This window comes from Crinia signifera, chromosome 8 (genome assembly GCF_055691185.1).
Source record: "Crinia signifera chromosome 8, ASM5569118v1, whole genome shotgun sequence".
Lineage (NCBI taxonomy): Eukaryota > Metazoa > Chordata > Amphibia > Anura > Myobatrachidae > Crinia > Crinia signifera.
In genome coordinates, this window is record NC_139224.1 from 136423087 (window position 1) to 136444525 (window position 21439).

The 21439-nt window shown below is 48.5% G+C and overlaps 1 long non-coding RNA gene across 1 annotated transcript in view; it reads right to left on the reverse strand.

The window, feature by feature from the left end:
• Window positions 1-21439, reverse strand: part of LOC146027103 (uncharacterized) — a 39985-nt gene that overhangs the window by 15247 nt on the left and 3299 nt on the right. Inside the window, exon 2 of the long non-coding RNA XR_014454669.1 lies at window positions 2444-2520. This is a non-coding gene — a long non-coding RNA (uncharacterized LOC146027103). The remainder of the gene's footprint in view (window positions 1-2443; window positions 2521-21439) is intronic.

Here is a 21439-nt window from a genome sequence, read left to right on the forward strand (position 1 = left end):
TGGAGTATCACGGCTCCCATCGCATGCCATCGCATGCCATATGTAGTGGCATGAGATGGCATGCGATGAAATGCGATTTTTACCGGTTTTTAGCTATTTTTTGCAAAAATCGCATCGCATCGCATGCACTCAAATCGCATGCGATGCGATCGCATGCGTTTTTGCACTGAAATGCATCCAAATGCATTGAAATGTGTAGCAAACATGTTAAATGCCCCCAAATGTAATTTTTCAGAGTGTACCACCCCCACTATCAACGCCAACTCGAAGCGTTGCGAGGGGCGGCGGTACGCGTCCTACGACCTTTTCATACCCCCACTATCCACGTCGGTGTGGAGTTGAGAATAGAAAGTGTGGCGAGCGCAGCGAGCCACCGAGCCCGAAGCGTGGCGAGGGGACACGGACGCCTGTGAAGCCCGCGAGGGGACGCGGATACCTGTGAAGGTATCCGCTGCGCTCGCCACGCTTCGGGCTCGGTGGCTCGCTGCACTCGCCACACTTTCTATTCTCAACTCCACGCCGACGTGGATAGTGGGGGTATGAAAAGGTCGTAGGACGCGTACCGCCGCCCCTCGCGGGCTCGCTGCGCTCGCCACGCTTCGGGTTGGCGTTGATAGTGGGGGTGGTACACTCTGAAAAATGACATTTGGAGGCATTTAATATGTTTGCTACACATTTCAATGCATTTGGATGCATTTGAGTGCAAAATCGCATGCGATCGCTTTTTTAGCATGCGATGGACATCGTGGGAGCCGTGATACTCCACAAGTACCGCAGTATGCAGTACACAGCAAGCTTGTACAAGGCACACAATGCAGTCAGGCAGTTTATATGGTACAGCTAACACAGTATACTTCTAACAGGCAGTGATAGTGTTAAAGCAGTACACAGCCTGCTTGTACAAGGCATACAATACAGTGAGGCAGCCTATGCTAACTCAGTAAACTTCTAACAGGCAGTGATAGTGTGAAAGCAGTACACAGTAAAGGTCCATACATACTGGGCGACTATGGGTGTGTGTGTGTGTGTGTGTGTGTGTGCGGGCGGACTACTTTGCATAGCATAGCGCTATACAAAGGTGTCCTCAAAGACACTCATCTGCTGAAGAACGGCTTTCCTGGCAATGATGCGGGAGCGCGCAGCAGCGCTCACCACCGAGGCATACACACTGGGTGGCTTTGAGCTGAAAGCTGTTCAAACATCCTGTTTTCAGTGACTTTCAGCTCAAAGTCGCCCAGTGTGCATGGGCCTTAAGCTGGTACAAGGCTTTTCACAAACAATGTTGGAATGAAAAATGGCACTAGGCTCCTTAAGCAGCTATAGCTGACTGGAGCACAAGCTCTGTAACCTTGGAGGAGAGGTACAGGTAGGACTGTCTCTGGCAGTGGAGGAGTGGATCACTGGGTGGCTGATAAGCTCTCGTGTACCTCCACATGTTCTGCCAGGCATAAAAAAATCAGTGGCAAAAACTCTCGGTGTCATTTTTCCTGCCTACTGTCCCTGGGGGATGGGCTGTGTGAGGAGAGCCCACTCCCGCTGCTAGCAAACGGCCTCCAGAGAAGTTATCCCATACAGCGCCTGTAAAATGGCGGGGATCCGGCACGAGCTGCGCGGCCCCGCTTACAGGCGCTGCTGCACACACACGTTATCCCTGGTGGCCTGCTGGACAGCCGCTACAGTTCCTCTCGTGCATGCACTCCCATTGGGGAGTGTTTACCTAATGTCCCGGTGCCCGGCTGAGGCTGATGTCCTGGCTGTGGCTGATGTCCCGGTGCCCGGCTGCGGCTGTAAGTCTCCCGAGTGGGGGATAGCTGCGGTCACACAACCGTAAGTGGTGCTGCAGCCGCCGGGCCCAGGTGATGGAGCAGCAGTGCTGCTCCTGCCCTTTTACTGAACAAGTTCAGTGTAAAAGAAAAAGTAAGAAAAGAAGGCTGCCTAAAGCAGCCCCTCTGTAAGGTGCATCTGACTCCTGCCAACACCAGAAAAAACTGAGCTTCCTGGCCTGGAGGCAGAGTAGAGGAGGAGAGGAGCCTGGTCTGCCTGGATGGCAGAGAAGTTTAACCTCTAAAAAAGCTGGAATGCTCTCTACCCACTCCACTACCCACTGTAAAGCCTGTGGCCCCTGACGTGTCCCGAAGAATAAATACAGCTTTCATATTTTTGATTTAAGACCGACCATGCAGCCAGATAGCCATTATCGCATTACTCATAACGAACCAACACTACATTGATATTGGCACACAAGTCTAAGATAAAGACATCCTCAAACACTGGCAATTGCTGACACAAGCAGTAATTTACTACTGTGATGTCATTATATTGGTTTGGCATGTACTGACAAGCACTGAGGTAAGATAATATGGTGCCATAAACCCTTGATATTTTACTATTTAACAATGAAACTCCCCATTTATAGCAAAAATAGAAATAAAACCCAACTTACTGGTTTAGTTCAAAATCCAAGATGAAGGAAGAGCCAAATGCATCTACTTGGACGCTGGCCTGTGCAACATGGGTGGACTGCAAGAGAGAACAGTGCATGGTATATCAATGACTCATTGCACACAACACAATTACATTCAAGTAGTAGTCTGCTGCACTGTAGAATACTATACCCACCGTTACCATAAAGTAGTAATATAAAAAGTTACGTATAAGGTAACAAATACGTTTTAGCCACATTCGCACAGTGGACGATTATTGATACATTGCGCATGCATACGGCCCGTAGTACGCATGTGTGAGGTCATCCTGCAATGAAATCCTGCTACTTTTTCTATACGCATGCTGTACACAAGGTGGTTGACAGGAAGTCTTCATCTGGGGGTGGAAAACGTCCATTTAGTGGGAGCACTAAGAAAAATGTAGGCGCGCCTAGGAAAATGCTGAAAGTATATAGGAAACGCTAGGCGTGCCTGAGTGTTTTAGGGGTGTCTGACGTCAGCTCATCAAACCCGCCGAGTAAATCCATACAACTAAATAGCTGTATGTATCCCTGCGATAGACTGCTTGGCTACATGCCCAATATTTTTAGCTTACAGTCAGAGGCGTAACTAGAACCATGCGGGCCCCATAGCAACATCTTGATAGGGCCCCCCACCATTACAATATCCCTTAGGGGACAAGAGAGGGAGATACAAAGATGGTATTGGAGAAATCTCAACCAAACTAGCCTAATTTAAATGGGACTAAATAAAATGTAGGCGTGGCCCAACACATGTGGGTGTGCATTTAGGAGAAAGAGGGGGACAAACTGTCACCTGCAAGGAAAGGGGGGGCTAAGGAACACACAGGAGGGAGCAGGGGAAGGCAGGCTGTCACCTGCAAGGAGGGGGCTCTCAGGCACACAGGAAGAAGCAAAGGGAACAGGCTGTTGAAGGGTGAAGGGGGGATATGGGTAAGGCACACAGGAAGGAGCAGGCTGTCAACTGCAAGGAAAGAGGGGGGGGGGGGTCCGAGACACACACTGGAAGGAGCCGGGGGCAGGCTGTCAACTGCAGGAGGGGGGGGGGGGGTCACAGGAACACACAGGTGGGAGCATGGGGGTCACATGCACACAAAGGAGAGAAGGATGGGGCAGGCTGACAGTTTAGGGGTGGGGTGATAAGCAGCCAGGGAGTGGTGAGGATGAGGGCCAAACAAGTGATTTGCTGCAGGAAGGGGGTTGGGGGTTGTTGAAGTAGCAGCCCATTGCCCCAACCCTACCCCACCCGGTTACCTGCCTGAGTTTAGGAGCCTTCCCCTGGGTGCTGCACCAAGTGTGGAAGCCTTCCGGCTTCATGTGCTGTGCTGCCTGGTGGAAGATACTGTGGAGGAGCGCTGACTTGCTTTTTCTGCGATGCCCCCGGCTGTGCGCAGTGCGCACTGCTAGCCTAGGTACAGCAAAAGAGAGGAGAGAGACTGCCTCTCATGTGAAGGATCCGCCGGACAATTAAACAAGGCAGCTGCAGCGCCCTCTAGTGTGGCGCTGAGTCTACTGACATATGCCCAGCCTGCTCCTGCCTTCTTCCCTATGCCGAACTTGGCAAGCGCACCTCGGCGATCCTTTAAGATGTAAAGGTAAAAAAAACCTCAAAAGGGTGCAGGGGATTGCCTGCTGGGCCCACGGGCCCCCCTAGCGGCCGGGCCCCATAGCAGTTGCATCCCCTGCACCCTCCATAGGTACGCCACTGCTTACAGTTGCACCAGCATTATATTTGGAGCAAACAATCTACGTGAAAACAGGCCACAACTCTGTAGTTTCCGTGGACACTCCCCCTCTGAACTTAGCCTACCTGAGTACGCCAAGTTACAGCACAGTTACATCCTGTAAAAAGTGAGGTGTTTGTTTTGCCCTGAATGTTCATGCACGGATCAAATACTCGCAGGACACGTTCAGTAAAAAAAAAAGACTTCAACTTTGGATCAGCTCAATATTAAAGTTTCATTGAATTCGGCATAGTCCATGTTCTCTATATTAATAAAAGTTCCACCCACATAACATAACTGATCACAGGTAAGGAGGCCCCAGGACTACACTATACCATGTTCCTTCAGGAGCCCCCTTTTACTTACCGTGTATGTCCCTGTATTTTGCTGCAAGCTTTGGGGGCTTACATGTCAACTACAATAATAATTAATAGTGTATGATTCTATCTTTGTGAGTCATTTTTTATTTAGAACAATGGTTCTCAACTTCAACTGTGAAGTATTCCCAACAGGCCATGTTTTCAGAATGTATGTCTGAGGAAGCAGGTGGGATAACTACTGAACTTGCAAAATAGACTAACTCACTTGAATGATTAAAGATAGTCACAGAGCATGACCATATGCAGTCATTCAATAATCACTCGATTCGTGACAGACCAGGGGCCAGATGCACTAAGCTTCAAAAGTAATAAAATGTCGAGTGATAAACAGCCAGCCAATCAGCTCCTGCCTGACATTTTTCAAACACACACAATATACACACAATTTTACTGCTTCGGTGCTGAATAGGGTCAGCTTACACACTAATACCAGGTATTATCAGCCTGGTAGCACAGAAATCTACAATAAGGAAAAGTTTTAGTGCAGTATTCAATGCACATTTACGAAATGTGCAGCAAATCCTGTTTAGGATTCGCTGCACATTCGCAGGGTTCCGAAGGACTGGAGTGTTCGCTGCCAGCCCTCCGTATCACCCTATTCAACTCGTCAGGGGAAGCGAGCCCCTGGCGGCGAATTTTAACCCCTGAGGCGAATGAAGGGAGCTGGGGGACAGTGGCAGGCAGGGAGATGGAAGTCTCCCTGCCTGCGCCTGACACTGATGAATACTGCACTATAGAGGGCTACCAGGACACTGGCAGAGCCCCCCCAGAGTAGGGATGGCCATCGACCATCGTTGATTAGAAATCATCGATGGTTTATGGCCAATGTCGAATAGTTTTGCTATCGATGGGGGAAAACCAGATGGTTTCCCACCATCGATGTAAAGCTTAAACGAATAGTTTCGTTTTTGCTTTTTCCCTACAGTGCCGGGACACGGAGCATAGCTCCGTGAAGCCCCGCCCCCGCATTCTGATTGGCCCACAGGCCACTCAATCAAAGAAAATGGATGACCATCGATATGCAAAAACATCGATGGTCATCCATAGAATGGTTATAGACTATCGATGGGCAGTTGCACTTTTGCCATCAATGGCAATCATCGATGGCATGACCCGAGAGCTGGCAGGGGGCTGGGATCATCAGCCGCTGCACTCGTGATCGTGCATATGTAATGATCGGGACCAGAGTGCAGTTAATAAATGAATATTAATGAGCTGCTCCTGGCTCCCGGCCCCCTGCTGGCCAAAGTGTATAAAACAAAAATGTTAATTTTTTTTTAAATAAAATTAAATATATATTAATGTGCTTTAAGCACATGATTACAAATAGCATGCCCCTTCTTAGAAAAAAATCTGATTTTTTTGACACCAAACTTCTCCTCCAAAACCCTTTATATCAAAAGATCACTTTGCTGTTCACCTTAAAAAGATGTCGAATGCAAAATGGTGAATCATGACAAAAATCAGGGAGAAAGCAATTCGCCACCCTAGCATTGAATACACTCTCGGCGAATCCCACTAAAAACCCCATTGAAAACCACCGGCGAATCGCAATCGGCGAATCGACAGACATTCGCTCTTCATTTTCAGCAAATTGTGTCCATTGCATAGGGCAAATTGTTTTTTCTGTGAGAAAATTCGCCGTAACCCTGGCGAATTGCCTGATTCGCTGTAAAATATGGCGAATCAGAGGCATTGAATACTGGCCTTAGTGTAGCGCCCCTCAAGTGGGATCAGTTAATATATCAACACGTGAACCATACCATACTTTATATGACTGGCAGAATGTCCAAATTCATCAAAACAGTCAAAAGGCGTATTCACACTGTTGCACTCCAGGACCATGAAACAAAAAATATCAACAGGTGGTCTCAGTCCATGCATCAAAAGTACATATATTATTGCTTGGGATGGGAGTGAATAACTTCTCTCTATAGCCCAGTGTGTCTTCTATAATCCTTTAAGGGTCACCTCATGTGGTCTATGAAGATGTGAACTCACATGTATGCTTACATGTGTAAAACGTGGGGTACACTCATCAAGGTATCTTTAGGGGGTCAGGATTACAACCGCTTTTATCAAAACGCCAACAGTGCTTACATGTATGCTTACTTTTATTCAGCCATGGATCCTCACATCAAGGTATCTTTGATATCCCAAAAAATGTATCCATCCAATGATAGATGAAAAAAACTTTTATTTCTCACAAATGGCACAAAAACAGCCCAGTCAAAAGGTCAACATGGTCAAAAGGTCGACACAAGCAAAAAGGTTTTCATTGTTTTGGTGTCTATGTTGACATAGGTCGACATGGGCACTGCATCAGTCTACCGCATCCCCTTGTGTGAGCCATGCTGCACTAATTACACTATTATACCCTCCCTCTATGCCCACTGGTGTGGTAATGTACGAACAAGTCATAAAGTAAAATCATGAAAAACTCAGGGTCGACCTTTTTCATGTCGACCTTCAGCTTGTGTTGTCCTTATGACCATGTTGACCTTTTGACTGCCGACCTAATGACCACATGCTGTAAGATATATACCTGGAACTAGACAAAGCTGAGCGCTGCATAGCCGCCTGTCCTGCCCACACGCCCGCACTGTACGGTACCTATGTGACAGCATCCTGTGAGCATACTACATACACCTCTGCATCACTCATACTTGGGTACTGTAAGTGTTGCTGCATTCCCGATGTGAGAACACACAGGATCTGCTGCATCAGCTCAGAGGCACATACATCACACAAGATATATCTATTAGTGTGTACCCAGCTTTAGATGCTTCTGTGCTCAGCTGTCAGTGCATCTGTGTGTTCTGTATGTATCATTTTAGTGACTATTTGGTATTATTATACACTGCGTGTGCATGTGATAGATAGTAGATTGTGGGCCAGATGCAACAGCCAGTCAATCAGCTCCTAAATTCAATGTCACAGACAAAAAATGTCAGGCAACCGCTGATTGGTTGGTTGTTTATCACTCTCCATTGTATTACTTTTGAAGCTTAGTGCATCTGGCCCACAATCTACTACCTATTCCAGGTCACCCAGCAGGTGCTCTGTGTATCAGCAACGGTTACATTTCAAAAATCCACAGGTAACCTGGAATATGATAGCTGATAGGGGGACTGGGGGCTGAGGTTGGGAATCACTGCTCTAAAATGAGCTATATATAGAAGTAACTGGTCATAAATAAAATAGGAATATAAATTAGAGATGAACGGGTTCGGATCCTAGAGATCCGAACCCCCACGGACTTACCTGATCCGAGGCCGGATCCCGGGAGTTCGATGGTCGCCGACATTTTTCAAAACGAGGCCGGACATCATCTTCCCGCTGTCGGATTCTCGCGAGACCTGGGGATATATAGTTCCCGGCGGTCTGCGCCATTTTCAAACAGGCTGGTGATTTCAGACAGCACGGATGTGTCCGTGGTGTCTGCTGAGCTGAGCTGCTGGGGAAACATGCTGGGGGGATGAAATGTTGGGGGGGGGGGATGATTTATGCATAGGGGGGCTGCTGCTAGTGCTAAAGAGGGGGCTACATTATATTATTTCTAAATGACTGCTGCCAGTGCACAGTATAAGTCCAGGGTGGCTGCATGTGTGCTGCATCAGTCCAGGGTGCCCGCATGTGTGCTGCATCAGTCCAGGGTGCCCGCATGTGTGCTGCATCAGTTCAGGGTGCCCACATTTGTGCTGTATCCATCCAGGGGTGCCCACATGTGTTCTGTATTTGTCCAGGGGTGCCCACATTTGTGCTGTATCAGTCCAGGGGTGCCCGCATGTGTACTGTATCCATCCAGGGGTGCCCACATGTGTGCTGTATTTGTCCAGGGGTGCCCACATTTGTGCTGTATCAGTCCAGGGGTGCCCGCATGTGTACTGTATCCATCCAGGGGTACCCACATGTGTGCTGTATTTGTCCAGGGGTGCCCACATGTGTGCTGTATCAGTCCAGGGGTGCCCGCATATGTACTGTATCCATCCAGGGGTGCCCACATGTGTGCTGTATCAGTCCAGGGGTGCCCGCATGTGTGCCGTATAATTCTATGGGTGCTCCCTTGTGTCCTGTATCAGTCCAGGGGTGCCGGCATGTGTGCCATATAATTCCATGGGTGCCCCTATGTGTCCTGTATCAGTCCTAGGGTGCCCGCATATGTGCCGTATAATTCCAGGGGTGCCCCATGTGTCCCATATCAGACCAGGGAAGCTGCCCTTTTTTAATGAAAATAAAAATAAGGTGTTTTTGTTTTTGTTTACTGCAAGGGCTGTTAAATGCGCTGTAGTCCAGGGGTAAGCCAAGAGTGCTGTATAATTCATGGGGTGTTGCTAAGTAAGGTGTGCTGCTCTTTTTTATAATTAAAAGAATACAAATTTTTATTTTTACTGCAGGAATTTGTCTGCCGTATAATTCCATGCCTGCCGCCATGTGTGCCGTATCAGTCCAGGGGTGCCGCCATCTGTGCCGTATAATTCCATGTGTGCTGTATCAGGTCAGGGGTGCCACCATCTGTGCCGTATAATTCCTGGGGTAAGCAAGTCTGCCGTATAATTCATGGGGTGCTGCCAAGTGTGCCGTATCAGTCCAGGGGTGATGCTAAGTGTGCCATATCAGTCCAGGGGCGAGCCAAGTCTCCCAAATAATTCCTGGGGTGAGCCAAGTCTGCCGTATAATTCATGGGGTGCTGCCAAGTGTGCTGTATTAGTTCAGGGGTGATGCTAAGCGTGCCATATCAGTCCAGGGGTGATGCTAGGTGTGCAGTATCAGACTAGGGGGGATGCTGTGTGCCATATCAGTCCAGGGGTGATGCTAAATGTGCCGTATCAGTCCAGGGGTGATGCTACCTGTGCCATATCAGTCCAGGGGTGATGCTACCTGTGCCATATCAGTCCAGGGGTGATGCTAAGCGTACCATATCAGTCCAGGGGTGATGCTAAGCGTGCCATATCAGTCCAGGGGTGATGCTAGGTGTGCAGTATCAGCCTAGAGGGGATGCTAAGTGTGCCATATCAGTCTAGTGTTTGTGCCGCACACTTGTGTGGCTTATCATAGTTATCCAGCTACCTCGGTGCAACCTTTTGCTCTAAAAAAGGTGTGAGCTGTTCAGAATAGACTGAAAATGAGTGGAAATGAATGTTATTGAGGTTAATATAGCGTAGGAGCAAAAAATAAAAACCAAAATTCTGCGATTTTAGCAGTTTTTATGCTTTTTTTAACAAAAAATCAGAACCCAAAACCCAAAAAATCCAAACACAAAACACTTAGGAGGTGTTTTGCCAAAACCCATTAGAACCCAAAACCTCAAAGTACTCAGAACCCAAAACCCGAAAAGTGGCCGGTGCACATCCCTAATATAAATGAATGTTTCTAAGAATTTTTTTTCTAATAGAAGTGACAAACATAACCAAATATGTACCTCAATATATATAAATTGTAATCTAATCAGTCTGCTTATAAAAATGTCCCCCCACCATAGTTTAGGAAATCACTATTAAATCCAATGCTAATATCACACATACCCCCAAATTGATATAACATATACAACTTGTATGTAGTGCACAGATATAACTGGGTAATGCCACAGCACAGCACTTGCTGCTTTGAATGTTGTCATGGCAACCAAGCTGTTTACTTTCCACCCTCTGCTGCAAGTGGCAGTTGGTAGCCAGATGACAGTTGGTACTTATAGATGTGGAGGAGAGCTACAGGCAAGATCGCTACGTGGAGGAGGACAGCTTTGCAGAGAGAAAAGATGAAGAAGACGGCAATGAAGACTTCGATGTGGAGCATGGCCATGCAGAGGATGACCAGGTGGAGCATGGCCAAGCGGTGGAAGGCCAAGTGGAGTTTTGGCATGCAGAAAAGGACGGTGACGAGGAGGAAGGCGGCCACAAGGAGAAAGAAGATCTGCAGGAGGACATCACCCTGCTCGGAGACCAGCGCGGTAAGAAAGAAGAGAGAAGACCCACAAGCAGATGCAGACCGAAGAAGTAAGTGATACATACACACACACGGTGGTTATACAGGCACTGAATGTAGTTTGGTAGCTGTAGTATAGGAGCTAGTGCTGAGGCCTCTGTGTCTACTACTTATATTACAAAATACATCTCCATGAATTTATGTACAACATGCTCAGTTACTTGTATCCAAATCTAATTCAGTGATATCTACCTTGTTGTTAAATACAATAATGCTTAGATATAGCAGTACAGGTATACCACAATAATCCGGCACTGCACTGGAGATCACCTGCTTTGGCAGATTATCAGTGGCAGAGAATTTCTTGTTGTATCTGCGCACTGAGATTGATGTTATGACTAGCTGCGAACACTTATGGATCTGACTGGGATCCAATCTTTTTGAACGTATATAATTTTTGTGGGTTAGTGTCGCGCTCTGTCTTAATTATTAATCAATATGCAGTGAATATACATATATATGGGTGCATATGGCTGTATACAGTAGAAATTGGTAATAGACTCAGTATGTTCGCAATTGTAATTTACTTCAAACAAGGATTCAATTTAAATGTACAGAATTGGCCACAAAAAAGGATAGGATAGTCTGTATGCTCAGTCCTAACTGTGCGCATCAAAGGTTGGTGATTCCTCCCTAGGATTGCGTAAACTTTAGGAACAGTCTGATAAGTCTCTGGTGAGAGCACTTGGATAATAGTCTCTTAGGGTTATCTGAGTGCGGCGTCCCGCTGTCAGATAAGCTAGTGGATTCTTCGGGTACCCCTTTAACAGCCTGATGTCACTCCTAGGTTTTCGGAGGAGTGTGCGGTAGGTACAGTTTAGGGTGACCGGTGTCACTTCTGCTTGGTGCCGTGTTGCTGCGGCATCACACACATGTGGGGGATACTGTATATGTCTGCCGATGCCCTCTGCGGCTGAAGCAGGGACTTGTTTCAGTGGACCGGCATCACGGCTGACCTTGTAGCCGTAGGCGCCGTCTCACTTACTTTTGCCGGGATCCCTCCTGCCTCACTGCCCGCTCATAGCCTCCTACTTACCCTGTCCCGGCGCTTGGTTCTGCTTCCGTCTCAGGTGTGGGTGGTATGTTCCTTCCGTATCCTGTGTGTGCACAAAGTGTCACCAACGTGTTTCAGATTTACAGCCTTCTTCTTGCAGCGTGATTCCCCCATGCACCGATCTCATCCCGTGACTCCCTCCTGTAGTCTGTCCCCCCCTGCAGCGTGACTCCCCCCACAGTATGTCTCCCACCCCGCAGCGTGACTCCCCCATGCACCAGTCTCACCCCTGTGACTCCCTCCTGCAGTCTGTCTCCCCCCGCAGCGTAACTCCATCCCACAGTTTGTGTCCCCCCACAGCGTGACTCTGTCCTGCAGTCTGTTCCCCCTTGCAGCGTGACTTCCTCCCTCAGTCTGTCGTCCCCCCCGCCGCAGCATGACTCCCTCCTGCAGTCTGCCCCCCCTGCAGTGTGACTCCCTCTCTCTGCCAGCAGCAGCGCTTTTCTTGCTGACAGTAAAGGAGATATTTCTGCTGTTTTTGACCTATGCTTGTTTGTATTGATTTAACAGACTAGTTATCCCATCAGTTTTATAAATGATTTCTGTAAATCATGTTTAATATTAACTTTAGTGCCAGTTGTATAATAGTCATTATAGGCAGGGCCACCACTAGGCAGGTTTAGGCTTTTGCCTAGGGCGCCAGGCACTAGAGGGCGGTAGTGAGCTGCAGGAGGAGCAGCAGCAGCAGGAAAGGTCCCGCCGACACCCAGGAGAGCAGGAGGAAAGCCCCTGGGAGCAGGTGAGCGAGCCGCACCGCCACCCCTGGAGCCCACTATAAATAGCGGCCGCACCCACATATCTCAAGCCTGTTCGGCGGAATGAAGATGCTTCTTGGTGAGTGTGCAGCACAGCATCCACCCCCCCCCCCCCCCCGAACAGGACGGCAACCCCCCGCAGGCAGCACGGCAGACAGAACGCGGCATCATCACATTCCACATACCCCTCCCCGGGAGCAGCATGGCGGCCAGGCACCCCCTCCCCCGGAGCAGCACGGCAGCAGGGCACCCTCCACCCCATGGAGCGGGTGAGCACCGGGGCGCCCCTTCCCCCTGGGGCGCTCCGGCCCTGATTATAGGTAGTGTCAGTGTGTAAGGCCCAGCGCTGATCACTGTCTGTGAGAGAAGCAGATAGAGGTGTAGATAAAGGTAGTCAGCACTTAATGAGAGCGGTACATAACCTCCTCCCCTCCAGCCCCTTCCTCAGATTAAACATAAAAAGCATGATGGGTCAATTGCATAAACAGCTGCTGGCATCCGTCTCCTTTACCCAACCAATAAGGGAGGGACGAAGTGTCCACCAGATGTGGTCTCCATCCAACCATACAATAATTCCTCTGACCATGTAACTTACTCAGCCAGTAATTATTTGTTGCACACTGCCCCCTATCTGAAGATAGCATTACCCAATGGGGACAAGATACAGTTGGTGGAGTTGGATATGTACTTCTCCCGTCAGAGCTGAACACGTGTGCATATGACAATGTGCATCGCTCTGTCCTGTTTTCATAAAAGAAAATCTCTAAGCAAAATAGCTTAGCCTCCTGATGCTACTGGACTAACATTTTCCTCAGTAGGATAACTGAATGGAAATCTTCATGTCACTTGGCTGATTTTCTGGTCACTTTACCCTGTTTTCTGCTGTAATACATTCTTCCAAACTGTCCTGATTTTCGCTGAACCATCCCGTTTTTTGTGATAGTCTGCCATCCCACCCGGGGCCGGCAGCGATCCGCAGTGGTGATGGTGCGGCAACAGGGAATTCCCCCTGCCTGCCGCTGCTCAGCGGGGAATAAATGCTGTGTGCCTGTGCACAGCATCTATTCAGGCAGACAGAGGGGCTGGGAGCATGGCCAGTAGCTCACAAAGTGCTGGACATGCCCCCAGAGCTGCATAGATGGGGCGTGCCTCGCAGCAGTTCCATGAGCATAGGTCACACCCATGGAGCTTGAGGCCACGCCCACAGAAATTTGGGGACACACAAGCATCCCTCTTCCTTCTCTGCCAAAGTTGGGGGGCATGGTAATATAAATGTCACCTTAATTCATGTTCTATCATATATGGGCACTGTTTAAATGTTCTCCTCTGGCTTCTCTCTCCATCAGAAACCAGCAGTGCTCCATCATCCTGCCTCAGAGATGCAGTCTCTCGTACCATCCAGGGACTGACGTTTCACCATCAGTTAGGCCAAGGTGGTTTTGGGAAGGTAAGCAATGAGGTTTCAGTTGTCACAGGGGAATTACTATATGTCTCCATATTATTAGAGGTGAACAAGGCTGCAGTGCAATATCATTCAATGTCAGTTGTGACTCACCATTCCATGTAATGATATTGCACACGGTATAACTGCATGATGTGTAACATTCCCCCGCTATAATATAACCAGGGGCGGATTGGCCCACCGGGAAACCGGGTAATTTCCCGGTGGGCCGGTCCATAAGTGACCAGAACAGGCCGCTCGCTCCCCTGGCTGGGCCGCGGACCGCACAACTACAGCGTTTAGCGGCCGCGGCCGCAGCCGCCATCACTTGCCCATAACAAATATGGCCGCGGCTGTCTGCGGCACTGAGAATTTTAAAGATGGCCGCGGGAGGGCAGCTGCGCATGCGCAGCTCCACGCTGCTCCTCCCGGGGCTCTATGCAGAAGTGGCCAGGACATCGATCGCGGGTGCGCGGGTGACGTCACCGCGCACCCGGCTAGTCGGCCACTACACTTTAGCGTCTGTGTGAGCGGCTGCAGCGTGGTGGGACGGCTGAAGTTGAACAGCTGAAGCAGTATAAAATGTAAGGCTGGCATCTTTTCTTTGGGTTTGGGATTTGGGCTCTGTTAAAAAAATATATATACCTGGTTTTAATATAATATATGTATATGTACTGCATGTGGGAGGGGGGTTCTTTTTGCTGTTATTATGCGGAGGGGGTGTGTGTGATGGGGTCTCTTCACAAGTGTAAGTGCATATAAGTTGCTGCAGTTGATGAAGTTTTGTGCCCCCCTTATGTGTGTGTGTTTATATATATTTTTTAAAGGGGTACAAAACTCCATCAGGGTGTGTGGCATATGTATAATGGCATCAGGGTGTGCGGCATATGTATAATGGGCATCATGGTGTGCGGCATATGTATAATGGGCATCTGTGCGTGCGGCATATGTATAATGGGCATCACAGTGTGAGGTATATGTATAATGGGCATCTGTGTGTGCGGCATATGTATAATGGGCATCACAGTGTGAGGTATATGTATAATGGGCATCTGTGTGTGCGGCATATGTATAATGGGCATCACAGTGTGAGGTATATGTATAATGGGCATCACGGTGTGCGGCATATGTATAATGGGCATCACGGTGTGCGTCATATGTATAATGGGCATCACGGTGTGCGTCATATGTGTAATGGCATCAGGGTGTGTGGCATATGTATAATGGGCATCACGGTGTGTGGCATATGTATATTGGGCATCACAGTGTGTGGCATATGTATAATGGGCATCACGGTGTGTGGCATATGTATATTGGGCACCACAGTGTTTGGCATATGTATAATGGCATCACAGTGTGAGGTATATGTATAATGGGCATCACAGTGTGAGGTATATGTATAATGGGCATCATGCTGTGTGGCATATGTATATTGGGCATCACGGTGTTTGGCATATGTATAATGGCATCACAGTGTGTGGCATATGTATAATGGCATCACAGTGTGAGGTATATGTATAATGGCATCACAGTGTGTGGCATATGTATAATGGAATCACAGTGTGAGGTATATGTATAATGGTCATCACAGTGTGTGGCATATGTATAATGGAGCATCACAGTGTGAGGTATATGTATAATGGTCATCACAGTGTGTGGCATATGTATAATGGGCATCACAGTGTGTGGCATATGTATAATGGGCATCACGGTGTGTGGCATATGTATATTGGGCATCACGGTGTTTGGCATATGTATAATGGCATCACAGTGTGAGGTATATGTATAATGGGCATCACGGTGTGTGGCATATGTATATTGGGCATCACGGTGTTTGGCATATGTATAATGGCATCACAGTGTGTGACATATGTATAATGGCATCACAGTGTGAGGTATATGTATAATGGGCATCACGGTGTGTGGCATATGTATAATGGGCATCACGGTGTGCGTCATATGTATAATGGCATCACGGTGTTTGGCATATGTATAATGGCATCAGGGTGTGCGGCATATGTATAATGGCATCACCGTGTGCGGCATAGGTATAATGGCATCACGGTGTGCGGCATATGTATAATGGAGCATCACGGTGTGCGGCATATGTATAATGGGCATCACGGTGTGCGACATATATGTATAATGGCATAACGGTGTGTGGCATATGTGTAATGGAGCATCAGGGTGTGCGGCATATGTATAATGGCATGACGGTGTGTGGCATATGTATAATGGCATCACAGTGTAAGGTATATGTATAATGGGCCTTGGAGAAATAGGCCACGCCCCATACTGATAGGCCACACCCCCCCCAAAAAATTGGCGCGCCACAACATTCCAGCCAGGCACCTCCCCCCCCCCCCCAATTGGGCTGCTTACAGATATTTCCCGGGCTGGTTTTATTTCCCAATCCGCCCCTGAATATAACACTACAGTGTCCGATGGTTCTGGTAGGGCGACCTCTTCTAGTAGTCACTGTAATAAGGTTACAGTATGTGGGGTGATAGAAGCATGGAAAGATAGACGCACTGTGTAATGTGTGACCTCCTACCGCTATAGAGTGGCCCCTTTTCTTACATTATCAGTGCAGCATCAGCTAGAACATCAGGGAATGTTGCCTGTATTACATGTGGCACTTATATACGTGTGAAACGTCTTTACATTGTGTAGAAGATGCTGCTTCACTGAAACGCAACCTGCAAGGTGCAAAATCTCTGGCAGTAAAAGTATTATATAATACACCAGCGTGGGCACGGCCTGGCTGCTTGGGGCATCACATGGTAGCATTCAATGTAGCACTTTATTATTGTTTACCAGTGTAACACAGTCTAATGTATGTCCATCACTTATGTATCACTCAGCACATAGTTTTTCTTATTAACAGTAAGACAAAAGCATACTTCTAGGGTGGTGCCCGGTGGTGGCTGGGCTTTACCGGCGTGGGGGGATTCCGTGCCCCAGATGTAAAGCTGGTCATACACTATTGCGATGTATCGCAGAAGTGTATGGCCACCCCCCCCCCCCCCCCCCCCCCCCCCCCGGAGCTGCCCCGGATCTTCCTAGACTGCAACATCACAAGCAATACATTGCATATGGTCCTTTCACATGTGATATATCGCAAGCAACAACACCCCCCCCCCCCCCGTGAGGGGGTCAGAGTCAGACCTGCAGGTCTGGCCTCCATTATGATAGGGGACCACGCACCGGACCCAATGGCATGTCATACACATCCAATTTAGGCCAATGTCCATCAGATTTGGATGAAATTGGCCCAAATTGGACTAGTGTATGGGGGCCTTTCAGCTTAGTGTTAGGGACCCACAAGGGATGACGTCACCAGGACACTGTGGTTATGAGGTTAACACTGTAATATTTCCTCTAGGTTCTCCTGGCCTCACACTCAGCTCACAGCCAGTTGTTGGCTGTGAAGGTCATGAGCAAGAGATGGCTCCTTGAGATCGGCGTAGAACATGCATTCATGGAAAGAAAAGTGCTAGACCTTGCATCTGGGTGCCCATTCCTCATCCATGGCTACTTCTCCCATCAGAGCACGGTACGGCTGTGACTGCCTCTGACCTTTTACATGTCGACCTAATGCTTGTGTCAACCTTTTTATCATGTCCACCTAATGCAGGTCGACATATTTCATGTGTTGACCTATTGACTATTGACCTATAGTGGTCAGCCTAATGACTGTCCACTTATGTACTGTTGGCCTAGGCACCGCCCCCCTGGTCCCGTCCCCTCCCCATGACTGTCCATTATATTCCCATGAGAGGATGAGAAGTGAATGAATAATGTATAGAATTTCCCCTTACTAGTTATTTCGGACAAAGGTGACATTCCCCTCGCCCTAGCTCTGTCCCTTCTGCCTGTCCTGCCATGTATATAATAACACTATTGCTTCTACCATACACAGGATCACGTGTTCTTTGGGATGGAGTATGCCAGTGGCGGAGACTTCCGTAGTCTCCTGATGAGGAATGGGCCCATGGACATCTCCAGTGCAAGGTGAGGATATAGAGTAATGTGTTGTTACAGCCGCTGATAGAGGGAGGACTTACTGATAGATTATATATTATACATATACATTTTGTATTCAGTCAGAAGGGTTCTGATGTATCAATATATAATACAGTATATAAAAGCACTAGGTGATTCATCTCGCCCTACGGGCGCTCTTCACAACGTTGTAAGGGGCTCCGCCCACTTAACATGTGTATGCCTTTAGTGTGTGAAATCTGCATTGAATTATATAGAGGATGACCTGTATTGGTTATAGCTAGAGGTTTCATTTTTAAGATGAAAAGGGCGTTTGATTGTGAAGAGGGTGTATGTTATTTTGTTGGTATGAACAGGGCTTACAGACGATGGGCGTCTGTGGTGTTGGTGTGGCTGGTTGCAGGGGTAATGCGAAATGGAGAGGGGCAGGTGCAGTGTTTTGGCAGGTGGATGTAAGGGTGCTGCGTGTGGTGAAAGGGGGGGCTTGGTGTCGTTGGAGGGGTATTTTTTTTGAGAGTGGTGGAGTTGGAGGTGCATGTGGGTGGTGTGGTTGTGTGAGGTGCAGGGGTGAGAGTGTTGTAGTTGGGTGGGGGGTGGTTGACGCCAGTGTTGGAGGGGCAGTTGTGGGGTTTTGGGGTGGGTTAGGGAAGGGGTTTGGGCATGTTGTGGATGTGTGAAAGGCCGGTGTAGCGTTGATGGGGGAGGGGGGGTGTGGGCGTAGTGGCGGTGTATGATGGGCGGTTGTCCTGTTTGCACAAGTGGATGGCGGGGTGCTGTGGGTGGTGGTGGAGGAGCGGGTGCGGTGATGTTGTGTGTGTTGTAGTATGGTGTGTGGCAGAGGTATGCAAGTGGGGGTGCTTATGGGTGGTGTGGGTGGGCTAGTGTGAGGTGCGAGATGTGGTTTGGGAAATGACACACGTCAGATGTGACAGGATTATACAGCTGCTGTCATCTCTGTGTGCAGAAACATGAAGGTGGCCGTGTACTAAGGGGCAGCTGTGTATGTGGTTTGGGAAATGACACACGTCAGATGTGACAGGATTATACAGCTGCTGTCATCACTGTGTGCAGCAACATGTAGGTGGCCGTGTACTAAGGGGCAGCTGTGTATGTGGTTTGGGAAATGACACACGTCAGATGTGACAGGATTATACAGCTGCTGTCATCACTGTGTGCAGCAACATGAAGGTGGCCGTGTACTAAGGGGCAGCTGTGTATGTGGTTTGGGAAATGACACACGTCAGATGTGACAGGATTATACAGCTGCTGTCATCTCTGTGTGCAGAAACATGAAGGTGGCCGTGTACTAAGGGGCAGCTGTGTATGTGGTTTGGGAGATGACATACGTCAGATGTGACAGGATTATACAGCTGCTGGCATCACTGTGTGCAGCAACATGAAGGTGGCCGTGTACTAAGGGGCAGCTGTGTATGTGGTTTGGGAGATGACACACGTCACATGTGACAGGATTATACAGCTGCTGCCATCACTGTGTGCAGCAACATGAAGGTGGACGTGTACTAAGGGGCAGCTGTGTATGTGGTTTGGGAAATGACACACGTCATATGTGACAGGATTATACAGCTGCTGTCATCTCTGTGTGCAGCAACATGAAGGTGGCCGTGTACTAAGGGGCAGCTGTGTATGTGGTTTGGGAAATGACACACGTCAGATGTGACAGGATTATACAGCTGCTGTCATCACTGTGTGCAGCAACATGAAGGTGGCCGTGTACTAAGGGGCAGCTGTGTATGTGGTTTGGGAAATGACACACGTCACATGTGACAGGATTATACAGCTGCTGTCATCACTGTGTGCAGCAACATGAAGGTGGCCGTGTACTAAGGGGCAGCTGTGTATGTGGTTTGGGAGATGACACACGTCACATGTGACAGGATTATACAGCTGCTGCCATCACTGTGTGCAGCAACATGAAGGTGGACGTGTACTAAGGGGCAGCTGTGTATGTGGTTTGGGAAATGACACACGTCAGATGTGACAGGATTATACAGCTGCTGTCATCTCTGTGTGCAGCAACATGAAGGTGGCCGTGTACTAAGGGGCAGCTGTGTATGTGGTTTGGGAAATGACACACGTCAGATGTGACAGGATTATACAGCTGCTGTCATCACTGTGTGCAGCAACATGAAGGTGGCCGTGTACTAAGGGGCAGCTGTGTATGTGGTTTGGGAAATGACACACGTCACATGTGACAGGATTATACAGCTGCTGTCATCACTGTGTGCAGCAACATGAAGGTGGCTGTGTACTAAGGGGCAGCTGTGTATGTGGTTTGGGAAATGACACACGTCACATGTGACAGGATTATACAGCTGCTGTCATCACTGTGTGCAGCAACATGAAGGTGGCCGTGTACTAAGGGGCAGCTGTGTATGTGGTTTCGGAAATGACACACGTCACATGTGACAGGATTATACAGCTGCTGTCATCTCTGTGTGCAGCAACATGAAGGTGGCCGTGTACTAAGGGGCAGCTGTGTATGTGGTTTGGGAGATGACACACGTCACATGTGACAGGATTATACAGCTGCTGTCATCACTGTGTGCAGCAACATGAAGGTGGCTGTGTACTAAGGGGCAGCTGTGTATGTGGTTTGGGAAATGCACACGTCAGATGTGACAGGATTATACAGCTGCTGTCATCTCTGTGTGCAGCAACATGAAGGTGGCCGTGTACTAAGGGGCAGCTGTGTATGTGGTTTGGGAAATGACATGTCAGATGTGGCAGGATTATACAGCTGCTGGCATCACTGTGTGCAGCAACATGAAGGTGGCCGTGTACTAAGGGGCAGCTGTGTATGTGGTTTGGAAAATGACACACGTCAGCTGTGGCAGGATTATACAGCTGCTGTCGGTGACCATGGAATTATATGGGCTGATCGCACAAGGCAGCGAATGGATGTTACTGTGTAACATCCATTCGCAGTCCCTGCCAGCAAATCGCCCTTGTGAATGGTGGGATGATGTACCACCAATCGAACTGCGGGGTTACATGGATTCGCAAGGCTGCAAATTCATAGCCTTGGGAATCAACCAGAATAACCCCCAATATGAAGTGAATTGCACCAATGCACAAAAACAGAATCCTCATATTAACCTCATATGCCCGACGGCCACCACCTATTCTCCCTTGTGGGGGTCCACAACCCCCATAGAGGAAGAATACAATAGGTGGCAAGCGTAGAGAGCCTCCGTGCCCCCAGCTTGGCGAGCGCAGCGAGTCCGCAAGGGGCTCTGTTGCGCTCACCATGCTGTCTGAGTCCGGCCAGTCGGGATTCCGATGTCGGGCTAATGACTGTCGGGATCCCGACTGTCGGACCCCTATACCACGCCCATTATTTATACATCCTACAATGTAACATTAACCTGTTTTCTATCCAACAGGTTCTATGCAGCAGAGATAGTATGCGGGATTCAATTCCTCCATTCCAAGGGAATAGTCCATGGGTAATTATATAGTTACAGTATGATAATAGTATAATAAAGCAATATTACTATGGAGTGTATAATGCAGAATGTAATATGCTGATCAGGTCTGCTTCCTACACGCTATACATGTAACCAATTATCACATATTTCCCACTTACATGTTACATGGCCTCCTTTACATA